Source organism: Balaenoptera borealis, assembly GCF_965194805.1.
Source record: "Balaenoptera borealis genome assembly, contig: HAP1_SCAFFOLD_583, whole genome shotgun sequence".
In the NCBI taxonomy this organism is placed as follows: Eukaryota; Metazoa; Chordata; class Mammalia; order Artiodactyla; family Balaenopteridae; genus Balaenoptera; species Balaenoptera borealis.
The window spans coordinates 62,373-81,914 of record NW_028123616.1 but is presented as its reverse complement, the minus strand read 5'-3'; positions in this window follow the sequence as shown (position 1 = coordinate 81,914).

Genomic DNA, 19,542 nt, shown 5'->3' with positions numbered 1-19,542 from the left:
AAGCAGCTCCATTCAGTTTGCGTTAGTGCTGTTACCACTTTACATCCCACCAGCAGCTAGAAGGTACACAGTTCTCTAAAACCCCTTCAGCATTTATAGTTTATAGACATTTTGCTGATGGAAATGACTGGTGTGAGCTGAAACCTTTTTGAATTTGAATTTGCATGTGTCTAATAATTCCTTATACTGAGCTTTAGGCATGTCCTTTTTTTTCTTTTCCTTTTTTTTTAAAGAGTGAGTACAACTTCCCTCCTCTTATTGACTTCTTGAAAAATTTCTCATGTGTTGAATTTTCTTGCCTATTCCCTACCCCAGGGCATTTTTCAGGGCAGGTGTCATTTAGAGCCCTGCAGTCCTTGTGACTATTAAGCAACCATTAGCACTGGGTTTAATGTTGCTGTTGTGGGAAACAGCCACAAGGCGGCAGCATTATTACGTTCTCATCTCTTGTTACTAGGGCAACAGAATCTTCCTGGAAGTAGTGTTCCGTGGTTGTAAATTAGAGTGGAATGTGCTGGGACGAGCCCCCAGAAGTTTATGTCTCCTTACTTATGTTTGTTTATTAAATTTAATTCTATTTCTTTTTGGAGTAAATTTGATTAGAGTTTTTTGATTGTCTGGCTGTACAGAATCTGCTCAATGATTCCTACATATGTCTGTTCATCTTCGGATTCTGTTACCATGTATGTGAATACAGAATGTATATTTTACAGGTATTGGTGATTATATAATTCATACAGTTTATCTGTTATATGTTTATATGCATGTAACATACATTAGTATATTTATGTTAATCCCATAGTCCTAATTTACCCATCCTCCCCCCTTTCATTTTGGCTAACCATTAGTTTATTTGATAAGTCTGTGAGTGTCTTTTTCTGTGGAAATATGTTCATTGGTAGCAATCTTAGGATAACATGTATAAATGGTATCATAGGATATTTGTCATACCCTTTTGACTTACTTAACCTTATATTATTATTTCTAGGCTCTACTGTAGTCCTGAAAACGGCATTGTTCATTTTTTCCCCGAGGCTACTATTCCATTCTGTCCATATACCACTTCTTCTCTGTCCATTCATCTGTTTATGGACCTTTTTTTGCTTCCATGTCTTGGCTATTTCAGTATTGCTGCAGTGCACATTTGACTGCCTGCGTCTTTCCGATTCTGGTGGTCTTAGGTTATAAGCCCGAGAGGTGCCCTGCCGCATCATATGGTAGCTCAATTTCTACCTTTTCAAGCGGCTCCATTCAGTTTGCGTTAGTGCTGTTACCACTTTACATCCCAGCAGCAGATAGAAGGTACCCATTTCTCTAAAACCCCTTCAGCATTTATAGTTTGTAGACTTTTTGCTGATGGCCATTTGACTGTTGTGAGCTGAAACCTTTATGGAGGTTGGATACGCATGTGGCGAATAATTCCTTATACTGATCTTTAGGCATATCCTTTTTCTTCTTTTCCTTTTTTTGTTAAAGTGTGAGTACAACTTCCCTCTTCATATTCACTTTTTGAAAAATTTCTCATGTGTTGAATTTTCTTGCCTATTCCCTACCCAAGGGCACTTTTTGAGGGCAGGTGTCATTTAGACCCCTGCAGTCGTTGTGACTATTAAGCAACCATTAGCACTGGGTTTAAAGCTGCTGTTGTGGGAAACAGCCACAAGGCGGCAGCATTATTACGTTCTCAACTCTTGTTACTAGGGCAACAGAATCTTCCTGGAGGTAGTGTTCTGAGGTTGTAAATTAGAGTGGAATGTGCTGGGACAAGCCCCCAGAAGTTTATGTCTCCTTACTTATGTTTGTTTTTTAAATTTCATTTCTATTTCTTATCAGCGTAAATTTGATTAGAGTGTTTTGATTGCCTGGCTGTACAGGATCTGCTCAATGATTCATACATATGTCTGTTCATCTTCGGGTCCTGTTACCATGTATGTGATTACAAAATGTATATTTTAAAGGTATTGGTGATTATATAATTCATACAGTTTATCTGTTATATGTTTTTATACACTTAACATACATTAGTATATGTATGTTAACCCCATAGTCCTAATTTACCCATCCTCCCACCTTTCATTTTGCTAACCATTAGTTTATTTCATAAGTCTGTGAGTGTCTTTTTCTGTGGAAATATGTTCATTGGTAGCAATCTTAGGATAACATGTATAAATATTATCATAGGATCTTTGTCGTACCCTTTTGAGTTAGTTAACCTTATATGATTATTTCTAGGCTCAACTGTAGTCCTGAAAACGGCGTTGTTCATTTTTTTCCCCAGGCTACTATTCTATTTGGTACGTATACTACTTCTTCTTTGTCCATTCATCTGTTTATGAACCTTTTTTCTGCTTCCATGTCTTGGCTATTTCAATATTGCTGCAGTGCTCATTTGCCTGCCTGTGTCTTTCCGATTCAGGTGGTCTTAGGTTATAGGCCCAAAGGGTGACCTGCTGCATCATATGGTAGCTCAATTTTTACCTTTTCAAGAAGCTCCATTCAGTTTGCGTTAGTGCTGTTACCACTTTACATCTCACCAGCAGCTAGAAGGTACACAGTTCTCTAAAACCCCTTCAGCATTTATAGTTTATAGACATTTTGCTGATGGAAATGACTGGTGTGAGCTGAAACCTTGTTGAATTTGAATTTGCATGTGTCTAATAATTCCTTATACTGAGCTTTAGGCATGTCCTTTTTTTTCTTTTCCTTTTTTTTAAAGAGTGAGTACAACTTCCCTCCTCTTATTGACTTCTTGAAAAATTTCTCATGTGTTGAATTTTCTTGCCTTTTCCCTACCCCAGGGCATTTTTCAGGGCAGGTGTCATTTAGAGCCCTGCAGTCCTTGTGACTATTAAGCAACCATTAGCACTGGGTTTAATGCTGCTGTTGTGGGAAACAGCCACAAGGCAGCAGCATTATTACGTTCTCATCTCTTGTTACTAGGGCAACAGAATCTTCCTGGAGGTAGTGTTCCGTGGTTGTAAATTAGAGTGGAATGTGCTGGGACGAGCCCCCAGAAGTTTATGTCTCCTTACTTATGTTTGTTTTTTAAATTTAATTCTATTTCTTTATGGAGTAAATTTGATTAGAGTCTTTTGATTGTCTGGCTGTACAGAATCTGCTCAATGATTCCTATATATGTCTGTTCATCTTCGGATTCTGTTACCATGTATGTGAATACAGAATGTATATTTTAAAGGTATTGGTGATTATATAATTCATATAGTTTATCTGTTATATGTTTATATGCATGTAACATACATTAGTATATTTATGTTAATCCCATAGTCCTAATTTACCCATCCTCCCACCTTTCATTTTGGCTAACCATTAGTTTATTTCATAAGTCTGTGAGTGTCTTTTTCTGTGGAAATATGTTCATTGGTAGCAATCTTAGGATAACATGTATAAATGATATCATAGGATATTTGTCATACCCTTTTGACTTACTTAACCTTATATTATTATTTCTAGCCTCTACTGTAGTCCTGAAAACGGCATTGTTCATTTTTTCCCCGAGGCTACTATTCCATTCTGTCCATATACCACTTCTTCTCTGTCCATTCATCTGTTTATGGACCTTTTTTTGCTTCCATGTCTTGGCTATTTCAGTATTGCTGCAGTGCACATTTGACTGCCTGTGTCTTTCCGATTCTGGTGGTCTTAGGTTATAAGCCCGAGAGGTGCCCTGCCGCATCATATGGTAGCTCAATTTCTACCTTTTCAAGCGGCTCCATTCAGTTTGCGTTAGTGCTGTTACCACTTTACATCCCAGCAGCAGATAGAAGGTACACATTTCTCTAAAACCCCTTCAGCATTTATAGTTTGTAGACTTTTTGCTGATGGCCATTTGACTGTTGTGAGCTGAAACCTTTATGGAGGTTGGATACGCATGTGGCGAATAATTCCTTATACTGATCTTTAGGCATATCCTTTTTCTTCTTTTCCTTTTTTTGTTAAAGTGTGAGTACAACTTCCCTCTTCATATTCACTTTTTGAAAAATTTCTCATGTGTTGAATTTTCTTGCCTATTCCCTACCCAAGGGCACTTTTTGAGGGCAGGTGTCATTTAGACCCCTGCAGTCGTTGTGACTATTAAGCAACCATTAGCACTGGGCTTAAAGCTGCTGTTGTGGGAAACAGCCACAAGGCGGCAGCATTATTACGTTCTCAACTCTTGTTACTAGGGCAACAGAATCTTCCTGGAGGTAGTGTTCTGAGGTTGTAAATTAGAGTGGAATGTGCTGGGACAAGCCCCCAGAAGTTTATGTCTCCTTACTTATGTTTGTTTTTTAAATTTCATTTCTATTTCTTATCAGCGTAAATTTGATTAGAGTGTTTTGATTGCCTGGCTGTACAGGATCTCCTCAATGATTCATACATATGTCGGTTCATCTTCGGGTCCTGTTACCATGTATGTGATTACAAAATGTATATTTTAAAGGTATTGGTGATTATATAATTCATACAGTTTATCTGTTATATGTTTTTATACACTTAACATACATTAGTATATGTATGTTAACCCCATAGTCCTAATTTACCCATCCTCCCACCTTTCATTTTGCTAACCATTAGTTTATTTCATAAGTCTGTGAGTGTCTTTTTCTGTGGAAATATGTTCATTGGTAGCAATCTTAGGATAACATGTATAAATGTTTTCATAGGATTTTGTCGTACCCTTTTGAGTTACTTAACGTTATATGATTATTTCTAGGCTCAACTGTAGTCCTGAAAACGGCATTGTTCATTTTTTTCCCGAAGCTAGTATTCTATTTGGTACGTATACCACTTCTTCTTTGTCCATTCATCTGTTCATGAACCTGTTTTCTGCTTCCATGTCTTGGCTATTTCAATATTGCTGCAGTGCTCATTTGCCTGCCTGTGTCTTTCCGATTCAGGTGGTCTTAGGTTATAGGCCCAAAAGGTGACCTGCCGCATCATATGGTAGCTCAATTTTTATCTTTTCAAGCAGCTCCATTCAGTTTGTGTTAGTGCTGTTACCACTTTACATCCCACCAGCAGCTAGAAGGTACACAGTTCTCTAAAACCCCTTCAGCATTTATAGTTTGTAGACATTTTGCTGATGGAAACGACTGGTGTGAGCTGAAACCTTTTTGAATTTGAATTTGCATGTGTCTAATAATTCATTCTACTGACCTTTAGGCATGTCCTTTTTTTTCTTTTCCTTTTTATTTAAAGAGTGAGTACAACTTCCCTCCTCTTATTGACTTCTGAAAAAATTTCTCATGTGTTGAATATTATTGCCTATTCCCTACCCCAGGGCATTTTTCAGGGCAGGTGTCATTTAGAGCCCTGCAGTCCATGTGACTATTAAGCAACCATTAGCACTGGGTTTAAAGCTGCTGTTCTGGGAAAGAGCCACAAGGCGGCAGCATTATTACGTTCTCATCTCTTGTTACTAGGGCAACAGAATCTTCCTGGAGGTAGTGTTCCGAGGTTGTAAATTAGAGTGGAATGTGCTGGGACAAGCCCCCAGAAGTTTATGTCTCCTTACTTAGGTTTGTTTTTTAAATTTAATTTCTATTTCTTATCTGAGTAAATTTGATTAGAGTGTTTTGATTGTCTGGCTGTACAGAATCTGCTCAATGATTCCTACATATGTCTGTTCATCTTCGCATTCTGTTACCATGAATGTGATTACAGAATGTATATTTTAAAGGTATTGGTGATTATATAATTCATACAGTTTATCTGTTATATGTTTTTATACACTTAACATACATTAGTATATGTATGTTAACCCCATAGCCCTAGTTTACCCATCCTCCCACCTTTCATTTTGTCTAACCATTAGTTTATTTCATAAGTCTGTGAGTGTCTTTTTCTGTGGAAATATGTTCATTGGTAGCTATCTTAGGATAACATGTATAAATGTTATCATAGGATATTTGTCGTACCCTTTTGAGTTACTTAACCTTATATGATTATTTCTAGGCTCAACTGTAGTCCTGAAAACGGCATTGTTCTTTTTTTTCCCGAGGCTACTATTCTATTTGGTACGTATACCACTTCTTCTTTGTCCATTCATCTGTTTATGAACCTTTTTTCTGCTTCCATGTCTTGGCTATTTCAATATTGCTGCAGTGCTCATTTGCCTGCCTGTGTCTTTCCGATTCAGGTGGTCTTAGGTTATAGGCCCAAAAGGTGACCTGCCGCATCATATGGTAGCTCAATTTTTACCTTTTCAACAGCTCAATTCAGTTTGCGTTAGTGCTGTTACCACTTTACATCCAACCAGGATCTAGAAGGTACACAGTTCTCTAAAACTCCTTCAGCATTTATAGTTTGTAGACATTTTGCTGATGGAAATGACTGGTGTGAGCTGAAACCTTTTTGAATTTGCATTTGCATGTGTCTAATAATTCCTTATACTGAGGTTTAGGAATGTCCTTTTTTTTCTTTTCCTTTTTTTTTAAAGAGTGAGTACAACTTCCCTCCTCTTATTGACTTCTTGAAAAATTTCTAATGTGTTGAATTTTCTTGCCTATTCCCTACCCCAGGGCATTTTTAAGGGCAGGTGTCATTTAGAGCCCTGCAGTCCTTGTGACTATTAAGCAAACATTAGCACTTGGTTTAAAGCTGCTGTTGTGGGAAAGAGCCACAAGGCAGCAGCATTATTACGTTCTCATCTCTTGTTACTAGGGCAACAGAATCTTCCTGGAGGTAGTGTTCCGAGGTTGTAAATTAGAGTGGAATGTGCTGGGACAAGCCCCCAGAAGTTTATGTCTCCTTACTTATGTTTGTTTTTTTAAATTTAATTTCTATTTCTTATCGGAGTAAATTTGATTAGAGTGTTTTGATTGCCTGGCTGTACAGGATCTGCTCAGTGATTCATACATATGTCTGTTCATCTTCGGGTCCTCTTACCATGTATGTGATTACAAAATGTATATTTTAAAGGTATTGGTGATTATATAATTCATACAGTTTATCTGTTACATGTTTTTATACACTTAACATACATTAGTATATGTATGTTAACCCCATAGTCCTAATTTACCCATCCTCCCACCTTTCATTTTGGCTAACCATTAGTTTATTTCATAAGTCTGTGAGTGTGTTTTTCTGTGGAAATATGTTCATTGGTAGCAATCGTAGGATAACATGTATAAATGTTATCATAGGATATTTGTCGTACCCTTTTGAGTTACTTAACCTTATATGATTATTTCTAGGCTCAACTGTAGTCCTGAAAACGGCATTGTTCATTTTTTTTCCCGAGGCTACTATGCTATTTGGTACGTATACCACTTCTTCTTTGTCCATTCATCTGTTTATGAACCCTTTTTCTGCTTCCACGTCTTGGCTATTTCAATATAGCTGCAGTGCACATTTGCCTGCCTGTGTCTTTCCGATTCAGGTGGTCTTAGGTTATAGGCCCAAAAGGTGACCTGCCGCATCATATGGTAGCTCAATTTTTATCTTTTCAAGCAGCTCCATTCAGTTTGTGTTAGTGCTGTTACCACTTTACATCCCACCAGCAGCTAGAAGGTACACAGTTCTCTAAAACCCCTTCAGCATTTATAGTTTGTAGACATTTTGCTGATGGAAACGACTGGTGTGAGCTGAAACCTTTTTGAATTTGAATTTGCATGTGTCTAATAATTCATTCTACTGACCTTTAGGCATGTCCTTTTTTTTCTTTTCCTTTTTTTTTAAAGAGTGAGTACAACTTCCCTCCTCTTATTGATTTCTTGAAAAATTTCTCATGTGTTGAATATTCTTGCCTATTCCTTACCCCAGGGCATTTTTCAGGGCAGGTGTCATTTAGAGCCCTGCAGTCCATGTGATTATTAAGCAACCATTAGCACTGGGTTTAAAGCTGCTGTTGTGGGAAAGAGCCACAAGGCGGCAGCATTATTACGTTCTCATCTCTTGTTACTAGGGCAACAGAATCTTCCTGGAGGTAGTGTTCCGAGGTTGTAAATTAGAGTGGAATGTGCTGGGACAAGCCCCCAGAAATTTATGTCTCCTTACTTAGGTTTGTTTTTTAAATTTAATTTCTATTTCTTATCGGAGTAAATTTGATTAGAGTGTTTTGATTGTCTGGCTGTACAGAAAGTGCTCAATGATTCCTACATATGTCTGTTCATCTTCGGATTCTGTTACCATGTATGTGATTACAGAATGTATATTTTAAAGGTATTGGTGATTATATAATTCATACAGTTTATCTGTTATATGTTTTTATACACTTAACATACATTAGTATATGTATGTTAACCCCATAGTCCTAATTTACCCGTCCTCCCACCTTTCATTTTGGCTAACAATTAGTTTATTTCATAAGTCTGTGAGTGTCTTTTTCTGTGGAAATATGTTCATTGGTAGCAATCTTAGGATAACATGTATAAATGATATCATAGGATAATTGTCATACCCTTTTGACTTACTTAACCTTATATGATTATTTCTAGGCTCTACTGTAGTCCTGAAAACGGCATTGTTCATTTTTTCCCCGAGGCTACTATTCCATTCTGTCCATATACCACTTCTTCTCTGTCCATTCATCTGTTTATGGACATTTTTTTTGCTTCCATGTCTTTGCTATTTCAATATTGCTGCAGTGCACATTTGACTGCCTGTGTCTTTCCGATTCTGGTAGTCTTAGGTTATAAGCCCAAGAGGTGCCCTGCCGCATCATATGGTAGCTCAATTTTGACCTTTTCAAGCAGCTCCATTCAGTTTGCGTTAGTGCTGTTACCACTTTACATCCCACCAGCAGCTAGAAGGTACACAGTTCTCTAAAACCCCTTCAGCATTTATAGTTTGTAGACATTTTGCTGATGGAAACGACTGGTGTGAGCTGAAACCTTTTTGAATTTGAATTTGCATGTGTCTAATAATTCATTCTACTGAGCTTTAGGCATGTCCTTTTTTTTCTTTTCCTTTTTTTTTAAAGAGTGAGTAAAACTTCCCTCCTCTTATTGACTTCTTGAAAAATTTCTCATGTGTTGAATATTATTGCCTATTCCCTACCCCAGGGCATTTTTCAGGGCAGGTGTCATTTAGAGCCCTGCAGTCCATGTGACTATTAAGCAACCATTAGCACTGGGTTTAAAGCTGCTGTTGTGGGAAAGAGCCACAAGGCGGCAGCATTATTACGTTCTCATCTCTTGTTACTAGGGCAACAGAATCTTCCTGGAGGTAGTGTTCCGAGGTTGTAAATTAGAGTGGAATGTGCTGGGACAAGCCCCCAGAAGTTTATGTCTCCTTACTTAGGTTTGTTTTTTAAATTTAATTTCTATTTCTTATCTGAGTAAATTTGATTAGAGTGTTTTGATTGTCTGGCTGTACAGAATCTGCTCAATGATTCCTACATATGTCTGTTCATCTTCGCATTCTGTTACCATGAATGTGATTACAGAATGTATATTTTAAAGGTATTGGTGATTATATAATTCATACAGTTTATCTGTTATATGTTTTTATACACTTAACATACATTAGTATATGTATGTTAACCCCATAGTCCTAGTTTACCCATCCTCCCACCTTTCATTTTGTCTAACCATTAGTTTATTTCATAAGTCTGTGAGTGTCTTTTTCTGTGGAAATATGTTCATTGGTAGCTATCTTAGGATAACATGTATAAATGTTATCATAGGATATTTGTCGTACCCTTTTGAGTTACTTAACCTTATATGATTATTTCTAGGCTCAACTGTAGTCCTGAAAACGGCATTGTTCATTTTTTTCCCGAGGCTACTATTCTATTTGGTACGTATACCACTTCTTCTTTGTCCATTCATCTGTTTATGAACCTTTTTTCTGCTTCCATGTCTTGGCTATTTCAATATTGTGCAGTGCTCATTTGCCTGCCTGTGTCTTTCCGATTCAGGTGGTCTTAGGTTATAGGCCCAAAAGGTGACCTGCCGCATCATATGGTAGCCCAATTTTTACCTTTTCAAGCAGCTCCATTCAGTTTGCGTTAGTGCTGTTACCACTTTACATCCCAGCAGCAGATAGAAGGTATACATTTCTCTAAAACCCCTTCAGCATTTATAGTTTGTAGACTTTTTGCTGATGTCCATTTGACTGGTGTGAGCTGAAACCTTTTTGGAGGTTGGATACGCATGTGGCGAATAATTCCTTATACTGATCTTTAGGCATATCCTTTTTCTTCTTTTCCTTTTTTTGTTAAAGTGTGAGTACAACTTCCCTCTTCATATTCACTTTTTGAAAAATTTCTCATGTGTTGAATTTTCTTGCGTATTCCCTACCCCAGGGCATTTTTTGAGGGCAGGTGTCATTTAGACCCCTGCAGTCGTTTTGACTATTAAGCAACCATTAGCACTGGGTTTAAAGCTGCTGTTGTGGGAAACAGCCACAAGGCGGCAGCATTATTATGTTCTCAACTCTTGTTACTATGGCAACAGAGTCTTCCTGGAGGTAGTGTTCCGAGGTTGTAAATTAGAGTGGAATGTGCTGGGACAAGCCTCCAGAAGTTTATGTCTCCTTACTTATGTTTGTTTTTTAAATTTAATTTCTATTTCTTATCGGAGTAAATTTGATTTTAGTGTTTTGATTGCCTGGCTGTACAGAATCTGCTCAATGATTCATACATATGTCTGTTCATCCTCGGGTCCTGTTACCATGTATGTGATTACAAAATGTATATTTTAAAGGTATTGGTGATTATATAATTCATACAGTTTATCTGTTATATGTTTTTATACACTTAACATACATTAGTATATGTATGTTAACCCCATAGTCCTAGTTAACCCATCCTCCCACCTTTCATTTTGGCTAACCATTAGTTTATTTGATAAGTCTGTGAGTGTCTTTTTCTGTGGAAATATGTTCATTGGTAGCAATCTTAGGATAACATGTATAAATGTTATCATAGGATATTTGTCGTACCCTTTTGAGTTACTTAACGTTATATGATTATTTCTAGGCTCAACTGTAGACCTGAAAACGGCATTGTTCATTTTTTTCCCGAGGCTACTATTCTATTTGGTACGTATACCACTTCTTCTTTGTCCATTCATCTGTTTATGAACCTTTTTTCTGCTTCCATGTCTTGGCTATTTCAATATTGCTGCAGTGCTCATTTGCCTGCCTGTGTCTTTCCGATTCAGGTGGTCTTAGGTTATAGGCCCAAAAGGTGACCTGCCGCATCATATGGTAGCTCAATTTTTATCTTTTCAAGCAGCTCCATTCAGTTTGTGTTAGTGCTGTTACCACTTTACATCCCACCAGCAGCTAGAAGGTACACAGTTCTCTAAAACCCCTTCAGCATTTATAGTTTGTAGACATTTTGCTGATGGAAACGATTGGTGTGAGCTGAAACCTTTTTCCATTTGAATTTGCATGTGTCTAATAATTCATTCTACTGAGGTTTAGGCATGTCCTTTTTTTTCTTTTCCTTTTTTTTTAAAGAGTGAGTACAACTTCCCTCCTCTTATTGATTTCTTGAAAAATTTCTCATGTGTTGAATATTCTTGCCTATTCCTTACCCCAGGGCATTTTTCAGGGCAGGTGTCATTTAGAGCCCTGCAGTCCATGTGATTATTAAGCAACCATTAGCACTGGGTTTAAAGCTGCTGTTGTGGGAAAGAGCCACAAGGCGGCAGCATTATTACGTTCTCATCTCTTGTTACTAGGGCAACAGAATCTTCCTGGAGGTAGTGTTCCGAGGTTGTAAATTAGAGTGGAATGTGCTGGGACAAGCCCCCAGAAGTTTATGTCTCCTTACTTAGGTTTGTTTTTTAAATTTAATTTCTATTTCTTATCGGAGTAAATTTGATTAGAGTGTTTTGATTGTCTGGCTGTACAGAAACTGCTCAATGATTCCTACATATGTCTGTTCATCTTCGGATTCTGTTACCATGTATGTGATTACAGAATGTATATTTTAAAGGTATTGGTGATTATATAATTCATACAGTTTATCTGTTATATGTTTTTATACACTTAACATACATTAGTATATGTATGTTAACCCCATAGTCCTAATTTACCCGTCCTCCCACCTTTCATTTTGGCTAACAATTAGTTTATTTCATAACTCTGTGAGTGTCTTTTTCTGTGGAAATATGTTCATTGGTAGCAATCTTAGGATAACATGTATAAATGATATCATAGGATAATTGTCATACCCTTTTGACTTACTTAACCTTATATGATTATTTCTAGGCTCTACTGTAGTCCTGAAAACGGCATTGTTCATTTTTTCCCCGAGGCTACTATTCCATTCTGTCCATATACCACTTCTTCTCTGTCCATTCATCTGTTTATGGACATTTTTTTTGCTTCCATGTCTTTGCTATTTCAATATTGCTGCAGTGCACATTTGACTGCCTGTGTCTTTCCGATTCTGGTAGTCTTAGGTTATAAGCCCAAGAGGTGCCCTGCCGCATCATATGGTAGCTCAATTTTTACCTTTTCAAGCAGCTCCATTCAGTTTGCGTTAGTGCTGTTACCACTTTACATCCCACCAGCAGCTAGAAGGTACACAGTTCTCTAAAACCCCTTCAGCATTTATAGTTTATAGACATTTTGCTGATGGAAATGACTGGTGTGAGCTGAAACCTTTTTGAATTTGAATTTGCATGTGTCTAATAATTCATTCTACTGAGCTTTAGGCATGTCCTTTTTTTTCTTTTCCTTTTTTTTTAAAGAGTGAGTACAACTTCCCTCCTCTTATTGACTTCTTGAAAAATTTCTCATGTGTTGAATTTTCTTGCCTATTCCCTACCCCAGGGCATTTTTCAGGGCAGGTGTCATTTAGAGCCCTGCAGTCCTTGTGACTATTAAGCAACCATTAGCACTGGGTTTAATGTTGCTGTTGTGGGAAACAGCCACAAGGCGGCAGCATTATTACGTTCTCATCTCTTGTTACTAGGGCAACAGAATCTTCCTGGAAGTAGTGTTCCGTGGTTGTAAATTAGAGTGGAATGTGCTGGGACGAGCCCCCAGAAGTTTATGTCTCCTTACTTATGTTTGTTTATTAAATTTAATTCTATTTCTTTTTGGAGTAAATTTGATTAGAGTTTTTTGATTGTCTGGCTGTACAGAATCTGCTCAATGATTCCTACATATGTCTGTTCATCTTCGGATTCTGTTACCATGTATGTGAATACAGAATGTATATTTTACAGGTATTGGTGATTATATAATTCATATAGTTTATCTGTTATATGTTTATATGCATGTAACATACATTAGTATATTTATGTTAATCCCATAGTCCTAATTTACCCATCCTCCCCCCTTTCATTTTGGCTAACCATTAGTTTATTTCATAAGTCTGTGAGTGTCTTTTTCTGTGGAAATATGTTCATTGGTAGCAATCTTAGGATAACATGTATAAATGATATCATAGGATATTTGTCATACCCTTTTGACTTACTTAACCTTATATTATTATTTCTAGGCTCTACTGTAGTCCTGAAAACGGCATTGTTCATTTTTTTCCCGAGGCTACTATTCCATTCTGTCCATATACCACTTCTTCTCTGTCCATTCATCTGTTTATGGACCTTTTTTTGCTTCCATGTCTTGGCTATTTCAGTATTGCTGCAGTGCACATTTGACTGCCTGTGTCTTTCCGATTCTGGTGGTCTTAGGTTATAAGCCCGAGAGGTGCCCTGCCGCATCATATGGTAGCTCAATTTCTACCTTTTCAAGCGGCTCCATTCAGTTTGCGTTAGTGCTGTTACCACTTTACATCCCAGCAGCAGATAGAAGGTACACATTTCTCTAAAACACCTTCAGCATTTATAGTTTGTAGACTTTTGCTGATGGCCATTTGACTGTTGTGAGCTGAAACCTTTATGGAGGTTGGATACGCATGTGGCGAATAATTCCTTATACTGATCTTTAGGCATATCCTTTTTCTTCTTTTCCTTTTTTTGTTAAAGTGTGAGTACAACTTCCCTCTTCATATTCACTTTTTGAAAAATTTCTCATGTGTTGAATTTTCTTGCCTATTCCCTACCCAAGGGCACTTTTTGAGGGCAGGTGTCATTTAGACCCCTGCAGTCGTTGTGACTATTAAGCAACCATTAGCACTGGGTTTAAAGCTGCTGTTGTGGGAAACAGCCACAAGGCGGCAGCATTATTACGTTCTCAACTCTTGTTACTAGGGCAACAGAATCTTCCTGGAGGTAGTGTTCTGAGGTTGTAAATTAGAGTGGAATGTGCTGGGACAAGCCCCCAGAAGTTTATGTCTCCTTACTTATGTTTGTTTTTTAAATTTCATTTCTATTTCTTATCAGCGTAAATTTGATTAGAGTGTTTTGATTGCCTGGCTGTACAGGATCTGCTCAATGATTCATACATATGTCTGTTCATCTTCGGGTCCTGTTACCATGTATGTGATTACAAAATGTATATTTTAAAGGTATTGGTGATTATATAATTCATACAGTTTATCTGTTATATGTTGTTATACACTTAACATACATTAGTATATGTATGTTAACCCCATAGTCCTAATTTACCCATCCTCCCACCTTTCATTTTGCTAACCATTAGTTTATTTCATAAGTCTGTGAGTGTCTTTTTCTGTGGAAATATGTTCATTGGTAGCAATCTTAGGATAACATGTATAAATATTATCATAGGATATTTGTCGTACCCTTTTGAGTTACTTAACCTTATATGATTATTTCTAGGCTCAACTGTAGTCCTGAAAACGGCGTTGTTCATTTTTTTCCCCAGGCTACTATTCTATTTGGTACGTATACTACTTCTTCTTTGTCCATTCATCTGTTTATGAACCTTTTTTCTGCTTCCATGTCTTGGCTATTTCAATATTGCTGCAGTGCTCATTTGCCTGCCTGTGTCTTTCCGATTCAGGTGGTCTTAGGTTATAGGCCCAAAGGGTGACCTGCTGCATCATATGGTAGCTCAATTTTTACCTTCTCAAGAAGCTCCATTCAGTTTGCGTTAGTGCTGTTACCACTTTACATCCCACCAGCAGCTAGAAGGTACACAGTTCTCTAAAACCCCTTCAGCATTCATAGTTTATAGACATTTTGCTGATGGAAATGACTGGTGTGAGCTGAAACCTTTTTGAATTTGAATTTGCATGTGTCTAATATTCCTTATACTGAGCTTTAGGCATGTCCTTTTTTTTCTTTTCCTTTTTTTTTAAAGAGTGAGTACAACTTCCCACCTCTTATTGACTTCTTGAAAAATTTCTCATGTGTTGAATTTTCTTGCCTATTCCCTACCCGAGGGCATTTTTCAGGGCAGGTGTCATTTAGAGCCCTGCAGTCCTTGTGACTATTAAGCAACTATTAGTACTGGGTTTAAAGCTGCTGTTGTGGGAAACAGCCACAAGGCCGCAGCATTATTTCGTTCTCAACTCTTGTTACTACGGCAACAGAGTCTCTCTGGAGGTAGTGTTCCGAGGTTGTAAATTAGAGTGGAATGTGCTGGGACAAGCCCCCAGAAGTTTATGTCTCCTTACTTATGTTTGTTTTTTAAATTTAATTTCTATTTCTTATCAGAGTAAATTTGATTAGAGTGTTTTGATTGCCTGGCTGTACAGAATCTGCTCAATGATTCATACATATGTCTGTTCATCTTCGGGTCCTGTTACCATGTATGTGATTACAAAATGTATATTTTAAAGGTATTGGTGATTATATAATTCATACAGTTTATCTGTTATATGTTTTTATACACTTAACATACATTAGTATATGTATGTTAACCCCATAGTCCTAATTTACCCATCCTCCCACCTTTCATTTTGGCTAACCATTAGTTTATTTCATAAGTCTGTGAGTGTCTTTTTCTGTGGAAATATGTTCATTGGTAGCAATCTTAGGATAACATGTATAAATGTTTTCATAGGATATTTGTCGTACCCTTTTGAGTTACTTAACGTTATATGATTATTTCTAGGCTCAACTGTAGTCCTGAAAACGGCATTGTTCATTTTTTTCCCGAGGCTACTATTCTATTTGGTACGTATAGCACTTCTTCTTTGTCCATTCATCTGTTTATGAACCTTTTTTCTGCTTCCATGTCTTGGCTATTTCAATATTGCTGCAGTGCTCATTTGCCTGCCTGTGTCTTTCCGATTCAGGTAGTCTTAGGTTATAGGCCCAAACGGTGACCTGCCGCATCATATGGTAGCTCAATTTTTATCTTTTCAAGCAGCTCCATTCAGTTTGTGTTAGTGCTGTTACCACTTTACATCCCACCAGCAGCTAGAAGGTACACAGTTCTCTAAAACCCCTTCAGCATTTATAGTTTGTAGACATTTTGCTGATGGAAACGACTGGTGTGAGCTGAAACCTTTTTGAATTTGAATTTGCATGTGTCTAATAATTCATTCTACTGAGCTTTAGGCATGTCCTTTTTTTTCTTTTCCTTTTTTTTTAAAGAGTGAGTACAACTTCCCTCCTCTTATTGACTTGTTAAAAAATTTCTCATGTGTTGAATATTATTGCCTATTCCCTACCCCAGGGCATTTTTCAGGGCAGGTGTCATTTAGAGCCCTGCAGTCCATGTGACTATTAAGCAACCATTAGCACTGGGTTTAAAGCTGCTGTTGTGGGAAAGAGCCACAAGGCGGCAGCATTATTACGTTCTCATCTCTTGTTACTAGGGCAACAGAATCTTCCTGGAGGTAGTGTTCCGAGGTTGTAAATTAGAGTGGAATGTGCTGGGACAAGCCCCCAGAAGTTTATGTCTCCTTACTTAGGTTTGTTTTTTAAATTTAATTTCTATTTCTTATCGGAGTAAATTTGATTAGAGTGTTTTGATTGTCTGGCTGTACAGAAACTGCTCAATGATTCCTACATATGTCTGTTCATCTTCGGATTCTGTTACCATGTATGTTATTACTGATTGTATATTTTAAAGGTATTGGTGATTATATAATTCATACAGTTTATCTGTTATATGTTTTTATACACTTAACATACATTAGTATATGTATGTTAACCCCATAGTCCTAATTTACCCATCCTCCCACCTTTCATTTTGGCTAACAATTAGTTTATTTCATAAGTCTGTGAGTGTCTTTTTCTGTGGAAATATGTTCATTGGTAGCAATCTTAGGATAACATGTATAAATGATATCATAGGATATTTGTCATACCCTTTTGACTTACTTAACCTTATATGATTATTTCTAGGCTCAACTCTAGTCCTTAAAACGGCATTGTTCATTTTTTCCCCGAGGCTACTATTGCATTCTGTCCATATACCACTTCTTCTCTGTCCATTCATCTGTTTATGAACCTTTTTTCTGCTTCCATGTCTTGGCTATTTCAATATTGCTGCAGTGCTCATTTGCCTGCCTGTGTCTTTCCGATTCAGGTGGTCTTAGGTTATAGGCCCAAAAGGTGACCTGCCGCATCATATGGTAGCTCAATTTTTACCTTTTCAACAGCTCAATTCAGTTTGCGTTAGTGCTGTTACCACTTTACATCCCAGCAGCAGATAGAAGGTATACATTTCTCTAAAACCCCTTCAGCATTTATACTTTGTAGACTTATGGCTGATGGCCATTTGACTGGTGTGAGCTGAAACCTTTTTGGAGGTTGGATACGCATGTGGCGAATAATTCCTTATACTGATCTTTAGGCATATCCTTTTTCTTCTTTTCCTTTTTTTGTTAAAGTGTGAGTACAACTTCCCTCTTCATATTCACTTTTTGAAAAATTTCTCATGTGTTGAATTTTCTTGCGTATTCCCTACCCCAGGGCATTTTTTGAGGGCAGGTGTCATTTAGACCCCTGCAGTCGTTTTGACTATTAAGCAACCATTAGCACTGGGTTTAAAGCTGCTGTTGTGGGAAACAGCCACAAGGCGGCAGCATTATTACGTTCTCAACTCTTGTTACTATGGCAACAGAGTCTTCCTGGAGGTAGTGTTCCGAGGTTGTAAATTAGAGTGGAATGTGCTGGGACAAGCCTCCAGAAGTTTATGTCTCCTTACTTAGGTTTGTTTTTTAAATTTAATTTCTATTTCTTATCAGAGTAAATTTGATTTTAGTGTTTTGATTGCCTGGCTGTACAGAATCTGCTCAATGATTCATACATATGTCTGTTCATCCTCGGGTCCTGTTACCATGTATGTGATTACAAAATGTATATTTTAAAGGTATTGGTGATTATATAATTCATACAGTTTATCTGTTATATGTTTTTATACACTTAACATACATTAGTATATGTATGTTAACCCCATAGTCCTAGTTAACCCATCCTCCCACCTTTCATTTTGGCTAACCATTAGTTTATTTCATAAGTCTGTGAGTGTCTTTTTCTGTGGAAATATGTTCATTGGTAGCAATCTTAGGATAACATGTATAAATGTTATCATAGGATATTTGTCGTACCCTTTTGAGTTACTTAAGCTTATATGATTATTTCTAGGCTCAACTGTAGTCCTGAAAACGGCGTTGTTCATTTTTTTCCCCAGGCTACTATTCTATTTGGTACGTATACTACTTCTTCTTTGTCCATTCATCTGTTTATGAACCTTTTTTCTGCTTCCATGTCTTGGCTATTTCAATATTGCTGCAGTGCTCATTTGCCTGCCTGTGTCTTTCCGATTCAGGTGGTCTTAGGTTATAGGCCCAAAGGGTGACCTGCTGCATCATATGGTAGCTCAATTTTTACCTTTTCAAGCAGCTCCATTCAGTTTGCGTTAGTGCTGTTACCACTTTACATCCCAGCAGCAGATAGAAGGTATACATTTCTCTAAAACTCCTTCAGCATTTATAGTTTGTAGACTTTTTGCTGATAGCCATTTGACTGGTGTGAGCTGAAACCTTTTTGGAGGTTGGATACGCATGTGGCGAATAATTCCTTATACTGATCTTTAGGCATATCCTTTTTCTTCTTTTCCTTTTTTTGTTAAAGTGTGAGTACAACTTCCCTCTTCATATTCACTTTTTGAAAAATTTCTCATGTGTTGAATTTTCTTGCGTATTCCCTACCCCAGGGCATTTTTTGAGGGCAGGTGTCATTTAGACCCCTGGAGTCGTTTTGACTATTAAGCAACCATTAGCACTGGGTTTAAAGCTGCTGTTGTGGGAAACAGCCACAAGGCGGCAGCATTATTACGTTCTCAACTCTTGTTACTATGGCAACAGAGTCTTCCTGGAGGTAGTGTTCCGAGGTTGTAAATTAGAGTGGAATGTGCTGGGACAAGCCTCCAGAAGTTTATGTCTCCTTACTTATGTTTGTTTTTTAAATTTAATTTCTATTTCTTATCGGAGTAAATTTGATTTTAGTGTTTTGATTGCCTGGCTGTACAGAATCTGCTCAATGATTCATACATATGTCTGTTCACCCTCGGGTCCTGTTACCATGTATGTGATTACAAAATGTATATTTTAAAGGTATTGGTGATTATATAATTCATACAGTTTATCTGTTATATGTTTTTATACACTTAACATACATTAGTATATGTATGTTAACCCCATAGTCCTAGTTAACCCATCCTCCCACCTTTCATTTTGGCTAACCATTAGTTTATTTGATAAGTCTGTGAGTGTCTTTTTCTGTGGAAATATGTTCATTGGTAGCAATCTTA